The sequence below is a fragment of the Eucalyptus grandis genome, chromosome 10 (assembly GCF_016545825.1).
Source record: "Eucalyptus grandis isolate ANBG69807.140 chromosome 10, ASM1654582v1, whole genome shotgun sequence".
Taxonomy (NCBI): Eukaryota; Viridiplantae; Streptophyta; class Magnoliopsida; order Myrtales; family Myrtaceae; genus Eucalyptus; species Eucalyptus grandis.
Window position 1 is genome coordinate 32,276,525 of NC_052621.1, and position 25,201 is coordinate 32,301,725.

General features: G+C 40.8%; 4 pseudogenes; 3 read left to right on the forward strand and 1 right to left on the reverse strand.

Annotated features, from left to right (window-relative positions):
* Positions 1–1,233: 1,233 nt before the first annotated feature.
* LOC120288832 lies at positions 1,234–4,794 on the forward strand (annotated as a pseudogene).
* A 4,087-nt stretch (positions 4,795–8,881) lies between these two features.
* On the forward strand, positions 8,882–12,590 carry LOC120288833 (annotated as a pseudogene).
* A 3,514-nt stretch (positions 12,591–16,104) lies between these two features.
* LOC120288834 lies at positions 16,105–17,989 on the forward strand (annotated as a pseudogene).
* A 3,171-nt stretch (positions 17,990–21,160) lies between these two features.
* On the reverse strand, positions 21,161–24,526 carry LOC120288959 (annotated as a pseudogene).
* Positions 24,527–25,201: the final 675 nt, after the last annotated feature.

Genomic DNA, 25,201 nt, shown 5'->3' on the forward strand with positions numbered 1-25,201 from the left:
CTGGTCGCACTCACTAGCACACTAAAGCTTTCCCTTACTAATAAGATGCAAGACAAGCCAAGACGAGGCTCACCTTTGGTGGACCAAGTTGGCCTTGAATTTGAATAAATCCAATGTCGACAAACCATAGTGGCCTAGGTCCAAGGTTGAATGGGGAAAAGGGGAGAGACAGAAGTGCGGTCCAAGTGGATCTAGACAGCTCGGTTCTTGCGGTCGAGTTTAGAAGCGAGGTGCGGGGTCGCAGGCTCCATCGTGGGCGAGGCACAAGACTGCATCTCCACGAGAGCATGGTCGTAGAGTACAAAGAGGAAGAAAGAAGATGGGATGGTTGAATAGTGGGTAATGGTAGAAGAGAAAGAGAAAAGGGGATTTGGTTACACAAATTGGATTATTTAATTTGAGTCACAATTAGCATATAACAATTTATCTTTGGATTGGGTATCAAGGGTATCTTGACTTGACTTATATTACTGACATTCCTAATTGATATGTAGTAACTTTTCAAAACACAAAGTCAATATCAATATATTTGATATTTTCTTTGGTGCCACTAGCATAGATGAGATTCCCAATCATATGCAATTGGTGTGAATTAAAATTTAGATCGCTAATGTCTCATAAATACTCCTTATCATCTGAAGCTTTTCAATTTTTTTTTTTTTAAATTTTTCCTTTTTGTGGTTGTGCTAGAACAAAGAAACAGTGACCCCAAATCTCGGATAACAAAAACTCGCGAAAGCTCGACAACAAGAATCGAAAGAATTCAGCAAGGTCGCTCCTTTTGTCTCCTCGGGAACGCTCGTCCAGATTATCACAATTGAACAAAATCCCGTGTTTGATCCTTCTTTCTGGTTCGAAATTTAATGTTAAGTTCAAATTATTGATCAAGAAAGACGACCCAAGAGATGCTAATCCGACACGGCAGATTCAGATCAGACCAGAACGATCCAACTCATGATCCTGTGCCCTTAAAACCAATTCAACTTCCGAAATAAAAAGGCAAGAAATCGGTCGGACACCTGGACCCCAAAGTGACATTCATCGCAACAGATGGATCGACTGTAAACAAAACCCATCTCGATCCTTACGATTCTTGAATTTCTTGATTAAATTATCTGCCAAGAAGCTGGCAATGGGCGCCCGAACTCGGGGATGGCGAGTAGATCCGGATTTCCGCAGAAGCAGCAGTTGTTCCTAGGGTTTGATTCTTGAAAGGAGGGGGAACGGTCAACCATGTCGTCGTCGTCTCCTTCGCCGAACGGTGTTTCCTTGTCTTCGCCGCCTCCCGCGTCGCCGCACGACGATTCTTTCTTCTCACCTTCAGCTGAGACCGCCGCGGCCACCCCGCCACCCCCGCCACCGCCGCCACAACCGCGACCTTTTTCACCCCGGTTGGCGGAGACCCATCTCCGTTTTCGTCCCCAGAAGCTCAAATCTCGTGGCCGGCCGATGGGAGCCTGACTCTCAGCTGGGTCTTGGATTTGATGTCCAAATTCGACTGGGCATCGAGGAATCTACCTCCTACGGATTTCCTGACCGTGCTTCCTGTCGAGGTGTTTGACCGCCTCGTCCTCACCGCCTCCAAGATTCTGCACAAAGAGCCGAATCTTTGTGAGGGTCGATCTTGATGCTGACGACGACTCTGGCAAGGACTGTAGGGTGGTCGTTGTTGGGGATGTTCATGGGCAGCTTCACGATGTTCTGCACCTGCTGAATAGTGCCGGTTTTCCCAGTGAGAATCGGTTCTTTGTGTTTAATGGGGATTATGTGGATAGAGGGGCTTGGGGTTTGGAGACTTTTTGCTCTTGTTGGCTTGAAGGTAAGTGATGCTGCTGCAAATGCATGCATCTCTTGATCTAGATGTCTGTCTTCATTAATGGACAGTATATTCCTGTTCTTGATTTGTTGGGTTTACTGCAGTTGTGCTTTGCTTAATGACTCTGAGTACCTTACCGAGAAGAAAGATTTAGACGGCTCTGGACATCAATGCTAGATAATGGTTGATTTGCACGAAATGGTTCAATGGAAATGCGTGTATCTATCCTGAGTTTTAGTGTATTTGGAATTTTATTTACATGAATCTTCACAAGGTAACTTGAGATGGCACCTCTGGAATGACTTGTCTGATTATCCTAGTTCCCGGAGCTTCCCAACAAGATAGCCAACCATTTTTTCGGTTCTTATACTATTCCTATGTTGATTGACTTTGTGATTACTGTCATTCTAATTTGGCTTAAGGCAAGGGATTTTTTTATTTATTTATTGTGACCCGTATTATATTACTTGTTTTTTGGATCAATATTTTTACAAAAATGACAGTTTCAAATTCAAATGGTTATTAATGCATTTGTTTGCTGTTAGGCTACTTCTGTTCCATCTCTTACTCATCTTTTGTGCTGTTGTGATAATATATCCTTTTGTGGGGAGTATGATTCTTCCTGGTATTCAGGTGAAGATTCTCGTTTGGTTTGTTTGATTCTTTCCCCTGAGAACAACATTCTTATCACTCAAGTAACGTCCTGTGTCAGGTTTTTATGCCAGAGAGAGTTTTTCTTCTCCGAGGGAACCATGAATCAAAATACTGTACTTCCGTTTATGGTTTTGAGCAAGAAGTTTTGACAAAATATGGTGATAGAGGAAAGCATGTCTATAGGAAATGTCTGGGATGTTTTGAGGGGCTCCTTTAGCATCACTCATTGCTGGGCGTGTATATACAGCTCATGGAGGGCTTTTCCGAAGTATACCTGTCACCATCATCGAAGAGATCAAAGGGAAAAAGAATCGCCGTATAAACTCAAATCCTGAAGTTAGTACTTTATCTCTGGTTCCTTAGAAGAATTATCTAAAGCTAGAGATCAGTTCTGACCTCCATGGGAAGGGTTGAATCTGGATTCCAGGTGATGTGTTGTGGTCAGAGATCCATCAATGACTCCTGGTCTTTCTCCGAACACAGAGGGGCATCGGATTATTGTGGGGTCCGGACCGCACTGAGGAGTTTTTGAAGCGATATCAACTAAAGGTGGTATATCTGATGTTTTCAAGTAATAAATAATATATGCTTTTTCTATCAAGAAATATGAGCATTGCTTGGCCAAATCTTTCAAGTTTAGTTCAACTTTACTCTACACTGTCTACTTTTCAGTATATGGATGTTCTTTTCTTGATTTCCAGCTATTGTAATTTTACCATCAATTTGCTGTTTGAGCCATAATAACATATGTCAGAGCTTAGTGGCAGACTTTAACAGCGCCACCATCTTCTACCTGAGCACTGATCTGTTTAATTGGAAACATATAGAGTAGGCTAATATTTGCATGAAGTTTCTAGGCCAAGCTGAGCTGTCGAGGTAGACAGGGATGGTCATTGATTTACATGGCCATTGATTTTGCATTGACATGTGAATTAGGCTTGAGGGGAAGGACCATGTGGTGTAATTCTCTGCTGATATGAACTTTTTAAGCAAAATCAAGTATGATGGTGCTTGACAGGACAAGCGTGTCCTCTTTGGGTATCTATACCATCCTTTGTTTAAGCCAGCTAGTTGTTACTATCGGGAGTAAGCAGATTACTGGACATGGACTCCAGTTGCAGAAGGTTCAATCCTAGATTTCGGCTATGACAATTATATAATGAATGATGGAAACTCCACTGCCAGTTCAGTACTTATGAGGTCCCATTGGAACTTGGGTGATGACAATGACTGAAACAACATTAATTTCTTCCATATTTCCTTCTCTTCTTTTTTTCTTTTTCTATTTGGCGTTTACTTGAATCTCTGTCTGGATGTCTGCTTTAGGATGGATGTGGTGTATCACTTAGTCTTTGCTCTAACCCGTTTTCCACTGGTTAATCGAATCCATATCTTGCATAGACTTGAAAGGCTGATTTTAGGTCTGTTGGCTGCTGTCTTTTCCTCAGTTAATTATCAGATCACATGAAGGACCTGATGCGGGGAAAGCGAGATGGTCTTGCAGGAATGGACAGAGGGTTATACTATAGATCACGTTGTGGAGTCAGGGAGGCAGAACTGCCTATTTAGTGCTCCAGATTATCCACAGTTTCCAGGTGGTACTACTGGCCCCTTCTGTTCTAGTCACTAGATCAATTGATATAGTACAACATTCTTGCTCAAGAAGATGCATCTTCATTTGTCAAACCTGTGCATTCACTAGCTCAGAGAGATTGGATGTGACATCTTTTTTGGGGGAAAAAAGGAAAGCTAGAGATGCAAATATGCCTAGAGTTTATTGAATGTGTCAATAGAGAACATAGAAGTATTAAGGGGATTACCAATATTTCTGCTTAGGTTCAAAATTCTGTTTCTGAATTAAAACGGCCTGTTACTATGACCCATCTCCCCTAGGGAATAGTTTCGCTGATCTGAGACGGTGACATATTGTAAGATCAAGTGCCATGTTACACCTCCACCAGTTGTCATGGACAATGTTGTCTGATTTGCAGGCAACGCAGGAGAATACAACAACAAGGGGGCGTACATCATCTTGGAACCTCCTAATTTTGATAACCCAACGTTCAACAGTTTCGAAGCAGTTACACCTCGGCCAAAGGTATTTCGTCATACATCACTTTATCAATGAGAGTATAGCTAGGTGTTCCATGACACTGCACTTGTATTAGTCATGCTATTATTATTGTCGTGTGAAACTCTACTATTTACAAACCATGAATTTCTTAAGGAGAATTTGATGGTGCAGGCAAACCCATATTATGATTATCAGGATGTAATAGATTCTGATGAGAATTGATCTGGCAGCAATGGTTTCTGGAACTTGAAGGATCGATGAAAAATTTCATGAGTCTGAACTTCATCGAGCCAATGTATGCTTCCTTGCGAATTTTTGCCTACGGGAAGCTATAAAGAACTCTCATATATTTTGTGGGTCAAGCAGCTTCACGAGTGTAGAGTAGTTGGTTTTGGTATCATCACAGAGAATTGTCATAGTGATTCTTCATTGCATCGGTAATACGTATGCGGGGTTATTTATTTTCTGATGATAAGTATCTTTATGCCAGATGAATTTGCATGTAATGGCTTTTGAAGACGCAATAGTCACTCCTTTACGTTTGTGTTTCTGCTCTTATGTCTGTGAGGCGCAATAAAATTGGAATACTTGCGGTTTCACTTTTCTTCCTTTTTGTTTTTGCTTCTCTAGTAGATTTGAAGAGCATATCATCAGAAAGTTGAGCAAATTAACACAAATTAACAGATGTGCTGCTGAATGCCGATTTGGCTAAAAAGAATTCTCCGTACTATAGTAGCTGCCTTGCACGGGGTGGGTTTGGTCATTGGATTCGCCAAGGATGAAACTCTCTATTCATGGCCCAACCTTTGTCGGGCATTTCTATTAGTTCTTATTCTGGAATTTGCTTTAGTTATGTTAACAGCAGTGATACTCATTGATGCCGAGGCAGTGCACCTTTCATGGGCTGAAATTTCTTTGGTTGCTTTCTGCACACTTGATTCATCTGTTCTGGACCAGTGAAGCTATAGTTCCATTGATAATTATTCTGCCTGCTTGGGATTTGACTTAGTTCGAAACTAACCGGATACTTGGATGACTTTCTTTACTTTAGCCATGACTAGCAGAGCGAAATCACGGTCGCGCGACTGAGCAACTATAACTATAGCTTGTCGAGTTGCGCTTCAATCCGCTCGAATCGGCGGCGCGTGCCACTCTAAAGTAGCAACGTGATAGAAAGTTTGCGGGCTTTGCTTTGTTGATATAGTAGCAAGCACGATCCATAATCAATCAAGCGCGATCAAGGACTCTTTGGGATAGGATGGCGGAAATTTAACGGGGCATCATGACAAGTCCAGCGGCGTGGCTATATCCATCCACGGCGGACTCTTCCGACGGCTTTGCCCGGTATAAACTAGTGGAAAAGGTTTCTCGCAACCTGGCAACGACCAGGAGTGGACGGGGACTAGGAAGGTCGAATTACGTATCCGGCGGAAAGTAACTGCGGGGTGTGGGCCAGTCCTGGTTGTGGTTCCGAGGGAATGTGTGAATGTACAATGCACATGACCACAGCGCGTTCCCACGTGCTCGCGTCCGTCTCCCCATCATTACGAGATTCAGACGGCGACTAGGCGGGAAATTCACTGGAGAGAGAGACAGAGAGAGAGAGGGAGTACGCAATACGATGATTGTAAATTGCAGCTGCCGTTTCAACTGTTGACGCGCCGATAGCTCCTCTCATCCCCTCTGCCGCTACCCGCCAACTTGTGCCCCTTCCTCGATCCTTCTTGATCGCTAACACGGCAATTGCGTCCTAGGCTAAGATTCAGCTGCTCAAAGCATCTTAGGAATTCCATCGCTTTACTTAAGCACGTCCCTTTGGTTGGTAGAGAGCTTTGAAAAAAAGTCATTCCGTGCCCATACGACGTCCTAAATCACACATCTGTTTTAACTTCGACACCATGTCGAAATCATTAAGATTCCTTTTATTCGCACCGTGTCGATATTTGAGTGATGTTATTTTCTCCGTATAGAACTGAGGGGGAAACCAAATCTTCGCACATCTAATCTATTTGGACAATATCTTTCTCATTTATGTATATACTATCGTGTGGTAAAATATAATGAAAATGCTGAAGGTATTAAGAAATCACAAATCGATCAGGATTAGCTCCAGGTTTTAAATTTCAAAACTATGTTGGTTCCTGTTGATCATTAGAAATGCCCTCCAAATGGGAAACGAGCAAGAACAACTTTGGCAGGCATGTCGACAGGGTTTGCCTGTTTGCACCTCTCCTTCTCAATTAAAGAATGTACAGCTTCGTGCTTTGTTGTTTCTTCGACTTCTCCCCTTTTCTCCTCTTTTCGTTCAAATCGAGAACTGATGATTTACTGCCACACAAGACAAAAAACGTTACGTCCTCCTGATAGTCCTAAAGGAAGTTTTCAGATTTCACGTTCTAAATCCATCGCTAACTTAACCGCGTCCCTGCGATTGGGTAAAGAGTGTTAGAGAAAGCTTACTCAAACCCATACGGCATCCTAAATCGCACAATTTGTTTCAACCTTTGAAACCAATTCTTCTTTGTTTTTTGGGAAACCATTAAGATTCCTTTATTTGCAAGGTGTGGATATTCAAATGACCTTATTTCTTCATATGAAAATCAATTCGGTAATCGAATTTTCTCATATATGGTCTATTAGATAATATTTTTCTCATTTACGTGCATATCGCCCGTTGTAAAATGTAATGAAAACGTTGGGCGTCAAGAAATCACAACTCAATGGAGATTAGCTCTAGTTTTCAATTTCGAAAACTATGTTAGTTCCTGTTGATCATTAGAAAATGCCTCAAATGGGTGGGAACCGAGCAAGTGCTTCTTTGGCAGGCATGGCGACAGGGTTTTGCCCTGGTGCAACCCTCCTTCCTGATTCAGAATGAGCTTCGTAATTTGTTGTTTCTTCGACTTCTTCCCTCTTCTCCTCTTTCGTTCAAATCGAGAATCCAATGATTTTACAGCCACACAAGACAAAAAACTTTACGTCCTCTTTCTCCCTCCGTGATCATCCTAAAAGTTTTCAGATTTTGCGTTCATGAATCTCTTGCGAAAAGGACGGAGGCCTTTACCAAGATCGACCCGACCCCTTTTATTTTTCGGTAGTCCGCCGATCATGTGCCTGACATCTTCCAATCACGGCATCCCTCATAATGGAAAGTTATTGGGTGAAAATGTGCTGGTCCGAATCAATCATGCCAAAAGGAAAATTTGAGTATGTCGTTACATGGTGCACAAATTAAAAAGATAAAACGATTATCCCTTTGCCAAACCCATAATATTTCGTGCACATAAATAGAAAAGAGAAAAAATTATCACCTTGCCAGAAAAAAAGAGGAAGAACGACCAAAATAGAAAAGCCAAAGGGGAGGAAGGGAAATCCTCAGGATTTGAAGAGGGTTGAAGCAACGCGCCTTCTCTTCCCCATCTACGTCTGATTTCTTATTTACTAAGTCTCTATCCCATTTGCTAAGTCTCTATCGTATTTTGTCGTCACTGTTCGAGATGGACGCATGCCCATAATTGTTCGTGCTATAAATGCATTGTTTATGGACATGATTATCATGTTTTCTTTTGTTAATTGTTCATCATCTCTTGAGCGTAGAAAGAGGGCAGGCATGCACCCCACCTCTGCCTTTGGTTATATAATAATCGAAAACAGAGTAGGCCCACGCCGGATGTTGCATTGGGTGTTTCAGAGCATCTTCTTCTCGTGAGCTTTTCCTTCTGTTTAAACTGATAAACTGTAGGAGCCATTATTATTTCTTGCCCCATGATGGAGCCACGTGACGTATGATAATAAATGTAAGAGAGAAAGAGATATCTTTTTTTTTCCGGGTCTTTGTTGTTGTTCTGGCTGCTATGCAATTCAAAGTTTTCTTCTGGGATCTGAGACCAATCTCTTCCCATGGGATTGAGTCGCCGCCGCTGATACTTTACATTAATTCAGTCGGGAAAGCAAAAACCGTTTTCTTCCACATCTTTGTCCATATCGATAATCTTTTAGTGTGAGTCAATTCATATATTCCATCAACTTCGTGCTCCTGTTGTCACGTTTTGATATTTAGAAAACCTCGTCCACTGAAGGCAAATTGAGCAGTGAGCAGTTCTGTGTATGGTAAAAGCAGAAACACGAGTTCTTTTCTATCTCTACCTTTTTTGGCCTCTTTCACAGGAGATGGCTTTACTGAATATTGTCGATTGACGAAAAGTTGCGTCATATTACAGCATATACACACACCTTCTTTGCTCTCTGTACCGTGTGGGGTGGCAAAGCATTGAACTTGCAGCTCGGAGGAGTTTTCCAAAAAGAGATGGCGTTTTAGATCTTTTTTTGGTTGCTTGATGCCAGTTTTGAAAGTGCTCCTTGTGACTGCACTGGGATTGTATCTTGCTCTTGAAAGTGTTGACATAATGGGGGGAGAGCACAAGGAAGCAAATGAATAGAGTGAAATGGGTTAATCTCAAGCTCCTCCTTTGATGCTGATATTATATTGCATCTTACAACAACGAAATATTTGTTTCATCAGGTTGCTTTTTTCGTGTTTAATCCGGCACTAGTTGGCAGCAACCTGGCCAGGACAGTTACTTCAGAGAACATTGTTCAATTGTGAGTTTCTTTCAGGATATCAGTCATGTTACCCTTGTCTGTAATCATCTGTCATCGACGTGTCTCTGTTCTTTTCTAGTTCATTTTTCCATGTATCAGCAATACGCTGCTTCAGAAATCAGCCACATTCATTACTGAAGTAACTTATTCAAAATGCATAGGTGGTTCATGCCAATCAATATCTTGATCACGTTTATCATTGGATGAAACTTGGATGGATACTTGTAAAGGTCACTCGAGCACCGCAGCATGTAAAAGGCCTTATATTGGGTTGCTGTGCCTCTGGTAAGATATCTTCAATATGTAACAGGCCTTAATGAGCCATTACTTATGATGGAATCAATGGCCATCCCTGTAATTTGATCAAATTGTCTTCATCCTGTAATGCCCTTTATATCTTTATCATTGTCGAGTCTGATTTCATGATGAAGAGTCAAATTTATCTCACTTGAGTAATTAAGATGGGGTGAGGAACTTTATGTATTTGATCCATCAATGACTGTTTCCACATCCTTGCATCATTAGATGGTTCATGTGCACAATCTGAGAGATGTATGTGCTTGTCTGTCTGAATCTGCTAGATGTTTCGTTGTGATCACTTTCTTTTCTTTTTCGTTTTTATCTAAACAGGAAATTTGGGAAATTTTGCCTCTGATTATCATCCCAGCAGTATGCAAAGAACAGAACAGTCCATTTGGAGAGCCCGATGTTTGCTATAAATACGGGATGGTTTATGCTTCGATTTCTATGGGTATTGTCTGCAGATATTCTGCCTGCAATTAACTCTATGCAATCGCAACCTTTTGCCTATAGCATTCTATACTGCCATAGATATGGATAGCTACAATGCTTTTGACTATATGTGAAGAATAAAGGACCTGGGTTTTATATACAACTTCATGAATAACTGGAATCAACACAGTTCCTCTTAAAGTTCATGAATGTTAATTTGTTATTTCCACAGTATTGATGCAAAAACCTATATTGTGCTACAGCATTCTAGTGTATAAGGAGTGCACATATGTATATGTGAGCAAAAAAAAATCATTAAACTTTGTTTTATATCTTCTTCTTTTATCTTGAGAATCATGTATACTTCCATACTATCCTAGGCTAACCAATGAATTTTCTTCCTGTATGTCAGATAGGAGCTGTACTTGTGGTCTTATGTTTTTAACATCGTGCGGTGTCTGCAGTAAAAATAACAAGAGGAGAAGAGAAGATAAATGAATCTGTGAAAACCCAAAGATCTACAACAGATACGAAGAAGTTAGTCCAGAATGCCCTGAAGCACTTGTTCCATCAACGGCGTGCACCTCTACAGATAACTTGGATGAATTGACGCTTCCTTTGGTAAAACCTGAGGTGAATAGTCAGAGTAATTCAAATTGAATCTGACAAAATGTCTACTAGGAACTGTTAATCCTAATGGCAATACAATTAATTTAAACTTTGTTTGCCTTGGGAGGCTATTTCCTCATCAGGGGATCTTAACAAGTCGATAGATTGAATGTTCTCAACCAACTGGGGAAGTTGCAATATTAATCAGTCTCAGATTTCCATGGCAGGTGTCAACTTGGGGCAAACAAGCACAGCTTAACAAAGATCTCAAAGAAGATCAATCTCCAGACATTGTTGGCACCATCAACTATTGGAGCAGTAATCTCTGTCTCCTTTTTATGGTCTACGTATGGTTAAACTTCTTTGAATGGTCGAAAGGGTATATCTTCTTTTCTGTAATTGCTAGATATATTGAGAAGCTCGATATCAAAATAGATTAGTAGTATACATTCAGTGTGACCACTGATTTGAGGAACTTTGTCACTTGAGTATTTCATTTTGTTGTGAGAGATGTCTTGCTGATTCAATTTATCTCCATGTCATAGATAGTCGGATTTATTGTGGGTGTGGTTCCACATCAGAGGTTCTACTGATTGGCACTGGCGCTCCTTTAAGGGTCATAGAAGACTCTGCTTCTTTGCTGGGGTAATTGCTCTTGCTTCCAGCTAATCTTCTGTAGCTAGAAAGGCATAAAAAGCTCCAAATATGTTGGTACAAGGATCAAGTTCATTCTGTTAGCTTGGCATGTACTTTATTTCTATGCCGCCTTATACACTTAATGTGATGATGTTTTGTTTAACTTCCCACTTCCGGGATAGCTCTATTCCCCTTGGATATCTCTTTTCCTTTGAGCCTATGAAAGGAAGCTATCAAGGACATCGCTCTATCGACCAGTGGCTATCGTAAACTACATTTGAGTTTCTTATCCTGCTTTTCAACATATATTATCATGACTCTATTCGCTTGCAGATGTAATAAAAGTCAGATTCTAATGTACCATCTGTCCTTTCTCTTTCTTTCTTTCCTGGCTTTCTGGAACCAGTGAGAAACACTGGTCACTGGATACATTGCTGTTTCATAATATTCTCTTCCTGTTTGCTTGATGATTGTTTGACGTGCAGAAGTGTAGCTATTAGGCTTTCAAAGAGTTGTAGTTTGCAGAATATTCCTGTCACATCTTCTTTACTTGTTTAACCCAAAACCTTGATTTGGATAGTTCTGCTGTATGCTAATACTTTCAAGTGGTAACTTTACTTAGGACATCAAAGGTTTTCTTCAAGTCCGAATAAAGTAGGTTCGGTCTAAGTTTCTGCACCTGACTGATCAGCAGTTTAGTTGCTTATGGTTGTGGGTACTCTCGTCTCTTACAAACACTTCATTGATTCTGACACTTATTTCTTGATTTAAATTTTCAGGGATGCGGCCATCCCTGCTGTTACCTTTGATTATGGGAGGAAATCTTCTCAGAGGTATGATAGTATGATAGCCTAAAAAGACTGATGAGGATATCACTTCTTTGGTTGTAAGCATCAATAATCAAGAGCAAGTGAAACTGAATTCTAGATTGCACGTTTTAGTTTCAAACTCCAAAATGGACAATTAAAAATTTGGGTGGTGTTTCAGGATTGAGGGTTCGGGCGTTCAGCTATCTCTGATTGCCGGAGGTTCAGTGATTCGGTACATTGTACTTCCCATTGTTGGGATTTTTATTTTCAGAAAGGTGCACTGTACTTTGGTCTGGTGCATGAAGATCCACTGTATCTGTTTGTTCTCCTTCTACAGTATGCCCTTCCTCCGGCAATGAACATAGGTATAGTCAGTTCACAATTCTTAACAAGAAAATTGACCAATTCTTTTGGTAGTGATCAGTTAGATCATTTATGGCATTTTGATCAGTAATATAAACTTACCCCTTGGCAGGTATGATGACCCAGTTGTTCGGAGCAGGAGAGAGCGAGTGTTCTGTTGTGATGCTGTGGACATATGCCTTGGCTTCTGATTTGCACTAACAGTTTGGTCAACATTCTTCATGTGGCTAGTAGCTTGACGTTCTTTGGCTAACTCTCTTCACAGACGATCTCCTCACTAGTAGCTAGTTTTGTCTCCTGGTGGATGCATATTCCCTCATGTTTGATTGATTTTGTGACATACATGGGAAATAAGGTGTCACTGCTTTTGTACATTGACTGCAGCACTCACCATAATCTTCTTTCCCACCGGCAATTGCATGGCCAAACTAATACTGCCGAATTCCTGGTCTTGTTAGCAAGAGCACTGGGATGTAATGATTTATTCAGCTTATCAGCCTAATTTTGCAGTTTGGTAGAAGCCTGATGTACGAATATAATAATCACATTTGAGTGAATGGGTATATTACTTCTGTGATACTCTTGCACTTCACATTCATTTCACTCGATGAGGCATCATAACATTCAAGATCTTGAAAATAGATGATATGGTAGACGAAGCTCATATGCCATGATCGCAATACCTTTGGATCATGAACAAGAGAAAAAAGAGTTTATTATGAGCCAAGCTGATTGTGTTCACCTTGCCTTAGATTTACATTCGCCTCGTGGATTTATCATACGTTGGACTGTTTGGTGTGGACGAAATAGTCAGCATGCTGTAGGATTAAATAGTAGGTAGTAAATTTGTTCTGAGTGTCCCAAGGGAAGCTTCAGAAGAGGAGCTCTTGGACAACTCATTTGATGCCAGAGTTAACTTTTGTAATCTTAAAGTGATGGATAATGTAGTCTGCATCATCAAAGGCAAGTCATTGTCGCCTCTCTGAAGCATAAGTTGGGTTTGGAGCATTTGTCAGTGGTTAGTTGCTCTTCCCGTTCTCAAGTAGATTAATTGCCTTGTCATTTAGGATTTATGGTAAATTTAAAGATCTGCTGAAAACCTTGTGGCTCATCAATTCCAGCACACTATTTTCTGTCATCCCTGTAATTGCCAAATTTGCATGATTTATCTCTATTTGTGTAACGTATTAAACTGTGTGCATCAGAGTGCGGGATGACCAAGAGAGGAAGATTCAGAGGCTATTCTGTCACCTTGAATTGCCCCTGATATGTGAAATTTATTGGCCTAACTTGATGTCATTGTTGGAAGGAAGCAAAAGCCACAATTGTCTTTTAAAGTAGAAAGAATTGAACTATGCGTGAAGGACTTAAATCCTGTATAGTACCCACTATAATTAACTGTATAAGTTGTGCAAATTAATGAATTTTTGGGGTTTCAATCAACTCTGCGTCTTTACTTGCAAACTACTGAAAAAGTGAAAAGGAACAAGACTAATATCACTGTAATGTACAGTGAATCCGATTGCTCTCTTTAGGCTTATATTAGTCCTAATTGACTGTAACATATAAACAAGGTCTCCCATAAATCAGAACGTGTGGAAGCCATGTTCAGAAATTTTTGATTCAAGATTGGTGTAGCCGGTGCCTTATGGCCTGCGAAGAGGTCTCTTAATGCTTTGACAAACTTGCTGTGCACATCGTTGACCTGCCAAATGGATTTTGAGATCATAAATAGCAGTATAAACCACATGGTAGGTGTCAACTTTAGTTAGGCCTGACACTGGGACACTCTAGGCATTCAAATTTTGGGATTGGTCAGAAGAATCAGGCAGAGCTCCTCTCTTCTTGTGTGAATGCGAAGTTAGGTAAATGAAAAGCTGCAAGGTATAGTCAGAAGAAAAACTATTGTGCGTTACAGTCTCTAAAGGCACTTGCAAGAATACTTAACCAAGCTGCAAAGTATATTCCGAATTCTGCCCATTTGTGGCTTGACCTTTTTCTTAATCGCGACATGCCTTGTAATGAAATGTAATTGAACGTTGACATGTTGGTCTGGACCGGTGATACCATAAGAAAAAATTCAGAACTTATTTTGTTGTAACACGGTGCATTGGACAAGCTGAATGGTAAGTTTTCAAACGAAGTTGGTCAAGACATGGGTCGGAAGAGACAAGGCCTGTGTTTTGGTAAGCCAAGTCACCTGGCATTGGACACGCAAGTAAAACAAGTAAACACTAATCACCTTGCGGAAGAAGAGGAAGGAAAGACCAGAAAAGAAAAAGAGAAGAAGAAAACCCTAATGATTTGAAGAGGGTTGCAGCAACACGTTTTCACTTCCACATCCGAAAATGACATCTTAATTCAAGTCTATCCTATTCTATCTTCATTATTCGTGATGGATACATGTCCATAGTGGTTTCTGCTATATGTCATTGCTTACGGCATTTTCAGATTGATTGTTTATTGATATATCCTTCATAGTTAAAAAAGAGTCCCAAGAGGTTGTTGAATCATAAAAAAAATTTAATTTTTTAAAAATATTTCTAAGTTTGAATTCTTCTATGTTTTCATTGCCATCCAAGTAAAATTTTTATTAAATTTCTCTTAATTATACTTGTTTTCTCTCTCGTTAATTGTTAATCATCACGGGAACGTAGAATGAGACAAAATAGAGGTAAAATCCATCTTTTGCTTTGGTTTTAGTAATCCAAAACAGTGTAGGCCCACGTCGGATCTTGTTGCATTTGGAGTTTCAAAGCATCTTCTTCCTTGTGAGATCACCTTTTGCTGAAGCTGATAAAAGGTAGAGCAGCCATTATCTCTTGTTCATGATGGAGCTGAGTAATATATTTTATTGAATGATTAGACGGAAGGAGATTTTTTTTTCCTGGGTCTTTGTATTTGCTCCGAGAAGTACGCAATTTAAAGTTTTCTTCTGGGTTTTTTTAATAGGATTGTCTTGCTGGTATTTTATATGAATTCAGTTGACAAAGCAGAAACATTTTCTTCCGCATCTTTGTCCATTTTTGAGAACCTTTTTAGTGTGTCACTTGCGCATATTCTTTTTGGTTTTGTGTTCCCGCTGTCCCGTTGATATATTTAATGTCAACTCATCCACTGAAGACAAATTAAATCATGTGCGGTTCTTCTTAAAGCAAAATTAGAAACCTGAGGATTACTTTTTTGGTCTGCCCTGACGGTAGACGGCTTCTCATCTGTTTCTTGTTGTTTGATGACAAGTTGCGTCATGTTACTGCATATACACCTTCTTTGCTCTCTGTTCTGTGCAAGAGTAGCAGAGCATTGAACTTGGAAGGCTTGAAGGAATTATTTCCAAAAGAAAGGAAAAGATGGGGTTTCTAGATCTTTTTGATGATTGCTTCGATGCCAGTTCTGAAGACGCTCCTTGTGACTGCACTTGGATTATATCTTGCGCTTGAAAGTGTTGATGTAATGGGGGAGAGCGCAAGGAAGCAATTGAATAGAGTAAGTTTATCTCAAGCTCCTCCTTCGATGCTGGTGCTGTATTGCAACTTACAGCAATTAAGTATATGTTTCATCAGGTTGGATATTTCGTGTTTAGTCCGGCACTAGTTGGCAGCACCCTGGCCAGGACAGTTACTTCGAGAACATTGCCCAATTGTGAGTTTCTTTCAGGATATCAGTCATATTACCCTGTTCGCAATCATCCGTCATCCACATATCTCTGTTTTTTGTGGTTCTTTTTTATTTTTATTTTCCCGGAATTGGGACTATGATGCTTGAGAATTCACCTTATCCCACATTAGTCATTGAAGTATCTGCCTAAAATGCATAGGTGGTTCATGCCGGTCAATATCCTGATTACGTTTATCATTGGATCTGCACTGGGGTGGATACTTGTAAATTCACTCGGGCACCTCACCATGTGAAAGGCCTTATACTGGGTTGCTGTGCGGCTGGTAAGATGTCTTTAACACAAAAAAGGCCTTAATGTGCCATCACTTGCAACGGAATCAATGGATTTCAGTGTAACTGAACTTATATTCTCTTCACCCTGTAATGCCCTCAAATTTGCATTATCACCATCACGTCCGATTACATGATGAGGAGTCAATATTGCCTCAGTTTAGTAACAATGATGGGTTAGTGGAACTTCATTTTTTCGATCTGTCAATGACCGTTTCCACACCCTTGCATCATTAGCTGGTTCACGTACACAATCTGGGGATGGAAGTGCTTCTCTGTCTGAATTTACTAGATCTTTCATTGTAATAACTTTCTTTCCCTTTTTCTTTGGTATATCTAAACAGGAAATTTGGGACATTTGCCTTTGATTATTATCCCAGCATTATGCAAAGAGCAAGGCAGTCCATTCGGAGTGCCTGATGTTTGCCAGAAATATGGAATGGCTTACGCTTCAATTACTATGGCGGTATTCTCCGCAGATACTCCGCAGATACTCCGCCTGCAATTAACTCTACCCAACCTCAATCTTTGCCTATAGCATTCTATACTACCGTAGCTATGGCTAACTTACAGTGAATTTTAACACAAATTATATCTGAAGAATAAAGGATCTGGGTTTTGTATTATACAATTTCATGAATAGTTGGAATTGATAACGTTCTTCTCAAGGTCCCTGACTGTAAATGTGTCGTTTCTATAGTATTGATGAAGAAGCCTATGGTGTGCTACTGCATTCTAGTACTTAGCATGTGAAACATACGCATACATGAGCAAGGAACCTATGAATTTTATTTGTATCTTCTTTCTTTTCCATTGAGATATTTCAGGCATACTTCTGAGTTGATGAATGAATTGTCTTCCTATATGTCAGGTGGGAGCTGTTTACTTGTGGTCTTATGTTTTTAACCTTGTGCGGGTGTCTGCAAGCAATATAACAAGAGGAGACGAGAAGTCAGATGCATCGGTGGAGAATACAGAATCTACAACAGATACGAAGAAGTGTATCCAAGAGTGCCCTGAAGCACTTCTTCCATCAACAAAGTGCACTTCTACTGGTAACTTGGATGAATCGATGCTTCCTTTGGTAAAACCCGAGGTGAATAGCCAGGTAATTCAAACCAACTCTGAAATAATGTAAAGTGATCTGTTGATCCTATTGTAATACGATATATTAAACTTTGTCTTGAGAGCTATTCCTCATCAGGATTTACATATAACGTTTTTCAAGCAATTGGGGAAGTTACCCAATTTAATCACTTTCGGATTTCGATGGTAGGTTTCAACTTGGGGCAGAATAAAGAATTGCTTAACAAAAGATCTCAAAGAATATCAATCTTCAGACGTTGCTGGTACCATCAACCATTGCAGCAGTAATCTCCATCTCTACTCTGCATTTGCTTGTTTGTTCCTTATTCTATTTTGTGGTCAAACTTACTCTGTACAGTAGAAAAATGTATCTTCATTTTCGGAAATTACTAGAGATATTGAGTAGCTTGTCATCAAGATGGATAATAGCATACATTCAGTGTGACTACTGATTCGAGAAAATTTGTCACTTAAATTTTTCATTTGGTTGAGTGAGATGCCTTGGTGATTTAATTTCTCTTGATGTCATAGATTGTTGGATTTATTGTGGGTGTTGTTCCACGCATCAGAGGTTTACTGATTGGCGCTGGTGCTCCCTTTTCTTGGGGTTGTAGAAGACTCTGCTTCTTTACTGGGGTAATTGCTCTTGCATCCAGCTAATCATCTGTGGCAAAAAACGCATGAAAGCTCCAAACATGTTGGTACAAGTATCGAGTTCATGATTGGTTAGCTTGGCAGGCAGTTTATTTCTATGCTACCATCTGCAGAGTGTGATGATGTATTGTTTAGCATCTGCTTTCTAGAGTTCTTTTCCCCTTGAGTGTCTGTCCTCTAAGCCTATGAAAGTAAAGATACCAAGAGCATCTCTATCGACTCTTACACACACGGCTACCACAAAAAGTTTGAATTTTGTCCTGCTTTTCACCACATAATTATCCTGGACTATGTCTGCTTGCAGGTGTAACCAAGTCAGATTCGACTGCACTATTTGTCTTCTCTTTCTTTATTTCCGCCTTTCTGGAACCAGCGAACCATTGGTTAATGAATACATCACTATTTGATAATTTCATCTTCTTGTCAGCTTGGTGATTGTTTGGCGTGCGACAAGTGTAACCTTTAGGCTATCGGTTTCATTTACGGTGGTACGAGTTGCAGCTTGCAGAATATTCCCATCACATCTTACCTTGTTTAACCCAAAATCTTGATTTTGACCTTGATTTCGGTTCTGCCATATGCTAATACTTTCAAGTAGTAACTTTCTTAATTGGGACACTGAGATTTTCTTCAAGAATGAATAAAGTAGTTCTGGTCCAAGTTTCTGGGGCGACTGATCCGTGGTTTAGTTGCTTAAGAGTGTGAGCACTCTCATCTCTTGCTGGCATTTCTCTGATTCTGACACTAATTTTACAGGGATGCAGCCATTCCTGCTGTTACCTTGATTATGGGAGGAAATCTTCTCAGAGGTAAGCTAGCGTGAAAGACTAATTTGGATATCGCTTCTTTGGTTGTATAATCAAGAGCAAGTGAAACTGGGCCTAGAATGGCATGGTTTTTGTTTCATACCCCAAAAAATGACACTTAAAGTCGGGGTGATGTTTCAGGATTGAGGGGTTCAGGCGTTCAGCCTCTCTGATTGCTGGAGTCGTAGTGATTCCGGTACATCTCTTCCCGTCATTGGGATCGTTATCGTGAAAGGTGCACTGTACTTTGGTCTGGTGCATGAAGATCCACTCTATCTGTTTGTTCTCCTTCTACACTATGCCCTTCCTCCGGCTACGAACATAGGTATAGTCCATTCGCAACTCTCAACAAGCAAATTGACCAGTAGTTTTGGTCCCGATCAGATGGATCATTTACGGCATTCGATCAGTGATATAAACTTACATTTTGGCAGGCACGATGACCCAGTTGTTTGGAGCAGGTGAGAGCGAGTGTTCTGTTGTGATGCTGTGGACGTACGCCTTGGCTTCGGTTGCCCTAACGGTTTGGTTAACCATCTTCATGTGGCTAGTAACTTGACTTTCTTTTTGGCTTAACTTCCTTCATGGAGGGTGGCTACATTTTTCCTCACGTTCGAGATCAATTCAGCGACAAATGTGGGAAATAGGGCATCACTGCTTTTCGTAGCGTTAACCACGACACTCATCATCATTTCTTTCCCGGCTGCAACTGTGCACAGCCGAGTTACACTGGCTGGAAATTTGGTCGTTCCCGTCGGCAACAGCATTGAGATGTACTTTTATTCAGCTTATCAGCCTGATTTTGCATTTTGGCAAGAGGCCTGCTTGCAGTGATGGTGCTTGTTCACGATGTGAGTGAATAAGGAAATTACTCATGCTACTGTCACCTCCACATCTTCTATCTGGGCACTGACTATATTCCTGGTTCTTTTGAAAATAGGATGGTATAGTAGGACCTAAGTTTTCGTATACATGAGTGCAAAAAGCTTGCAACTGAACCAGCATTATGAAAAATTGGTCAATACGTGCTGCATATGTTACGAGCTGAGCCGAGCGTGTTCGCTTCGCCTTAGATTTTTGTTCCTTTTGTAAATTTATCATGTGTTGGGTTTGGTGAGTCAAACATTGTCAGCATGGCGCCGGCTTAATTAGTAGGCAGTGAACTTGTTTTGAGTGCCCCCCAAGGGTAGCTTCAGAGGAGGTGGCTCTTGGAAAAATCATTTTAGGCAAAGTTAACTTTTGTAATCTAAAGTGACGGATGATATAGTCCGCCCAATGCAAGGCACTGCTGCCTCTGTGGAGCATAAGTTCGGTTCGGAACAACGTTGTCTGCGGTTAGTTGCTCTTCTTGTTCTCCATTAGATTAATTGGTTTATCATATAGGTTAATGGCAAATTTATGGGTATGCTGAAAATTTTGTGGCTCTTCAATTTCAGCGCAATATCTTCCCTTGCCGCTGTAATTTTGCATAATTAGAGACCTTTGCATTAGAGTGCGGGGGTGATCAAGAGAGGGAAGCATCGGAGACCATTTGCGTCACCTCGAATGCCCCCGACGTGTTAGGCCAACTAGATGTCAGTGGCCGAAGATCCCGGAGCAAAAAGCCACAACCGTGCTGTAGTAGAAAGCATTAAACTATGAATGAACCAGTGGTATGCAAACGGGACTGTGTATACCCAAGAACTGGATCGGCCCACTCAAATAACAAGGCCATGAATCAATTCCGGTTGAAACCGGTCCGAAAACTATTCCCAAAAATTCGCAACTGGTTTGAATTGATCTGAAATCCGGTTCCGTTTAATATCCACCCAAGAACCGTCAATTTCAGAACAGTTTGAAAACCAGTTTTGTAAGCCAGTTTTGTAAGCCTAAAAGTACAAAAACCCATCTTTTTTTTCCCTTGATTTCTAATCTTAGAACTACTTTTTCGTCCTGATGCTCCTCCTTTGTCATTCCTCTTCCTCGGTTACTCTTTCCTCGCCGGCTCATAGTCACACCATCCATTGCATAGGATTTTTGCTTTGCCTTATGTTGATGTTTATGATAATTAGCCTTGTGAATCCTTAATTTCGTTTAGTCAAAAATTCATGTACTTATTGATCACATGTGTTTAATGTTTGTCAAATTAGAGGATTATGTTATTTTTTGCTATTAATATAAAATTCGAAGTCGATAGATATCGGGTGGTTGCAAAACAAGTGTCAATGGAAAACATTATTGGCCTTAAAACCGGACCTAAAAATAGCCCAGCCAAGTGAAACAAGATTGGTCAGGAAAAAGTGAATTGGTTATAATAGGGGGTCTGGTCCGGGTTTGAAATCTACCAACCCTGGACCCAATCACCCTCGAAGAATGAACTGCACGGTATCCATTGTAATGGAATGTGAAGGTTGTGTACATAATGGAATTTTTGGGGTTCCAATCAAGTCTATCTGTTTACTTCCAAAGCCACAAAATAGCGAAAAGGAACAAGACTAACATCATCGTATGCAGACCGTTACTAGCCCCCCTCAATGGGACATGGGATGCTGGAATGTACAGTGAATCCAATTGCCCTCTCTTCAGGGCTTTATTAGTCCCTATTGACAGATATATAAATATGGTCTTCAGTAAATGAAAACGAATCGAACCTATTCAAAGAATTTTCAGCTCAAGATCGGCATGGCCGACCCGTGCCTTATGCCTTTCGAAGAGGTCTCTTAAAGCTTCGACAAACTTGCCGTGCACCTCATTGACCTGCCAAGTGGAATTTGAGATCATAAATAGCAGTATAAACCACATGATAGGTGTCAACTTTTGTTAGGTCGTGACATTAACACTTAAAGCATCTGATTTTTGGAATTGTTCAGAAGAATCAGTGCAGAGTTCCATTCTTGTCGTGTGAATGTGAAGTCGGGCAAAAGAAAAGCAGCAAAGCATATTCAGAAGACAAATGCTGACAGAATTTGTACCTCTTCCATCGTGGGTTTGGAGGTTTTCTCCAACTCAATTGGTCTACCGACCACCACATGCATTGGATTTTGAAAGGGTAAAGGAGACCTGTAAAGAAAACCATGTAAACACTACTGGATGTGTAGGTGCATTGCAGTTCTCCTATAGACGTGTGACTCATTGAAAATCATCAACAATCCCACAATCTCATCTTCCAATTCAGCAAAGGGAGTCATACATACCCAAAGATTCCCCAGAATAAAACCGGGGTAAATTTAATTGCTCTAGAAAATTGCAGATACAACTTTCCACCAGGCTTCCACCACTTGTAGACATTTGACTGTAGCAAGATAAGGACAAAACAACTATGTGAACTTTAGTTTTTAAATCAAACAATCAGACAACAAATTGTGGGCATGGCGTGGTAAAAAGAGCGGAGAAGAAAGGCGAAAACAGAATTTACTTGGCCGTAGCAAAAAAACTGGAACCAGGGGGCAGCCCATCTCCATGGCTATGCGCACAAATCCTTTCCTTGATTTAATAAAGGCAATCTACAAATGCAAAATATCGCACATGTTAGAATTTCCATTTTGACTATTATGATAAACCAATCGTTGGCCAAATTCTGTTGTTTGACATAATAGATTCAGAATATTTGCATTTATTTGTTCCGTCTACCCTGGAGAAGGAAGCTGTTTGTGCAATGAGGACTCAAGAACGATTTATAAGTTCCCAATACAGAAAGGAGAAAGTGGATACATATGGTTGCAGTAGAGCTGATGGCTTATTGCATTTATGAACCCTTAATCCTACTCCATTCATCAATGCATAAGCCCAAGTCAAGAACTGATGACCACCCCACACTCTTGTTGAAAATATTTTTGAAAGGTCATAATTGAGCATGACTATGTTTAGGGCGCAAAGTATCCTTCAACTTCTCCAGAGACAACAGCTTTACTAAGCAAACCATATTCAGCATACCAGGCAGTGAACCAATGAATAATGTTCATCATGCCACAAAGTCTATCATCGTTGATCTCGTTATAAATTGGCAAAAAGGTCTGAATTCAGCAAAACATATTGCCTGATAGAGTGAACTGAATTGTGACAAGAAAAGATGGAGTTCAGAGAGTTAGACCTCGGAATCATGCTCCATGAGGGAGGTCTCTTGTACACCGCCAGGCACAATGATACAGCTGTAGCCAGCACCCAAGAGGGAAATGAAGTTTCTTTAGTTGCCGGCGTGAGACCCAACCACGTCCATATATGCCTCAGAAATGGAGTGTAGAACACCTACAGAGTTTTCCCAACTTCGTTATTGGACAGAAAATCAAAGGCTCCATAAAATGCATAAGGAGTGCAACGGCTAAGGGGAAAAATCTTACTGCACTACTAGCAAGGACTTTAATTTTTGGGAGAGGCATGAAACCAGTAAGATCAGCGAGTGCAACAACACCAATTGGAAGTACTGAATGTGGTTCATATCCAAAAACTGCACGCATACGTATGTTTGAATAGTTAATTTGCGTGTACGAGACAAAAAAACATCTCAAAAGATTCGTAGTCTAATAAGAAGTCCAGAAGAAGAAAAAGTTGGGCATTAGCAGCCTGCTCTTCACAATTCATAGGCTAATCAGAAGTCCAGAAACAAAAAAGTATCATCAGCATCTTCAAATAACTTTTTATCATATATTTCTAATGCAGATTAAATTAGACATAAACACTGATGAATTGGTCATGTTCTCTCTTGCATCTCAATCAACACCCATGAGACAGAACGATTTGATCCAGAGAAATGCTATCACAACTCAAAGGAATGCAAAGAACACAGAACAATCTGATCCCGCGGTATTCCATGCCATCATTTCATTGATTCATACTGGAACAATCACAACTTAAACAAGTGATCCTCGTCTTTCCTCAGTTAGATGTGTCATGGCCAAGCCCATATAATTGAAAAGCAACTTTAACTCTAGCAGAGAAAGTCCATCTGCGTACTTTACACGGCTACACTGACTAACAACTATCCATTATTTCAAACTGACCTTTGATTACCCAACTCCGAAGCTTCAGCATTGATGCCATATTCATCAAACCTTTTCACCCCAATCTATTTTTATCAAATCAACTGGAAGAACAAGAAGAATGCGAGGGACTGACCATAGGCGCGATTAGGATCAAAGTCTTCTATATCCTCCACGTGTAGAGTCACTGAAATAACTGCAAGCATGTTTACATATGTACCTGAACACCAAACCCACCATCCGAAAACCGATCACATTCTACACAACTCGTACCGAATCACTCAGAAAATCAGTTCGAGCTTTGAAAACAAGACCAAAGGGAGAGGAAGAAGGGATAAGAAGCTAAGAGTACCTCGACAACTTTCTGCCTAATCTGCTTCTATCATTAATCGGAAGGAACATAAATACCACGAGCAACCCAAAGACCCTGATCAGTCAAAAAAACCAACAGCCATTAACGAAGCACAAGGAAACTTATTGACCACCAAAGGCAAAAACAAGACTAGTATTGCAGAAAGAACTCACAGAAGGGCGTTGGAGGGTGAAAGGAAGAAGAGGAAAGGACCAGCACGGCGACGAAGTGAATACCACCCACCAGATCCCCAACGCCACCGTGGTGTGCCATATATTGGACGACGGAAACTCCTCTCTTCCATTGAACACCCTCAGCTTCTTCTGCCGATCTTCACCAACCTTGCTCTCCTCACCCATCGCTCCCCGAAATCAACCAGAACCGCCCCAAAAAAGGGTCCGAACTTTTTGCCGCTTTTATATTATCCGCAACCGCGATGAGCGATCTGCTTACTGGGTATTCCCAGAACTTCCGACCCCAAAATGAGAAAGAGGTCCCAAGAACGTGTTTTCCTGCCTTTTCAAGAAGGCACGACCATTTCACCGCCACCATCGCCAGCATCCCTTTTATTGGAAACGCCGCAGGTTTGTTCTTGCTCTTTCGGGGATGCCCCACCTCCACACTCTACTGGAAGCGTCTCCCTCACGTGGTCGTCGCAGAGAATGCCCAGGTGTGACCGATTGCCAACGAGGGATGCCACAAACTTGATAACTTGTGTAAATCGAAGCAACCCGCGGCCGCCGTTGCTTGCGTGTGTCGGTTTGAGGTCCGCTTCTCAATCATCTGGACAGCGTTAAAAAAAAAATCGAAGCTTTCTTGGGCTGTGTTCCGTCAACGTTGTTGTCCGTGAAGGCACGTGTGGCTGGGAAAATGTCATTGTGCCTTCCATTTAGAAACAACAACTAAAAAAGAAGACTTTTTATCAATTGCCAACTAATATCCACCAATTTCTTATTCCAGAGGATTACCCAAAATCACTCCAAATCCGTTGAAATAATACACATTACTCCTCAAACTTTTCGAACTATAATTTTGATTTTGTTTTGGCTGTTGACTCTTCATTATTTTTTTTTCTAGTACATGCGATGCACGCAGCTTTTAGAGT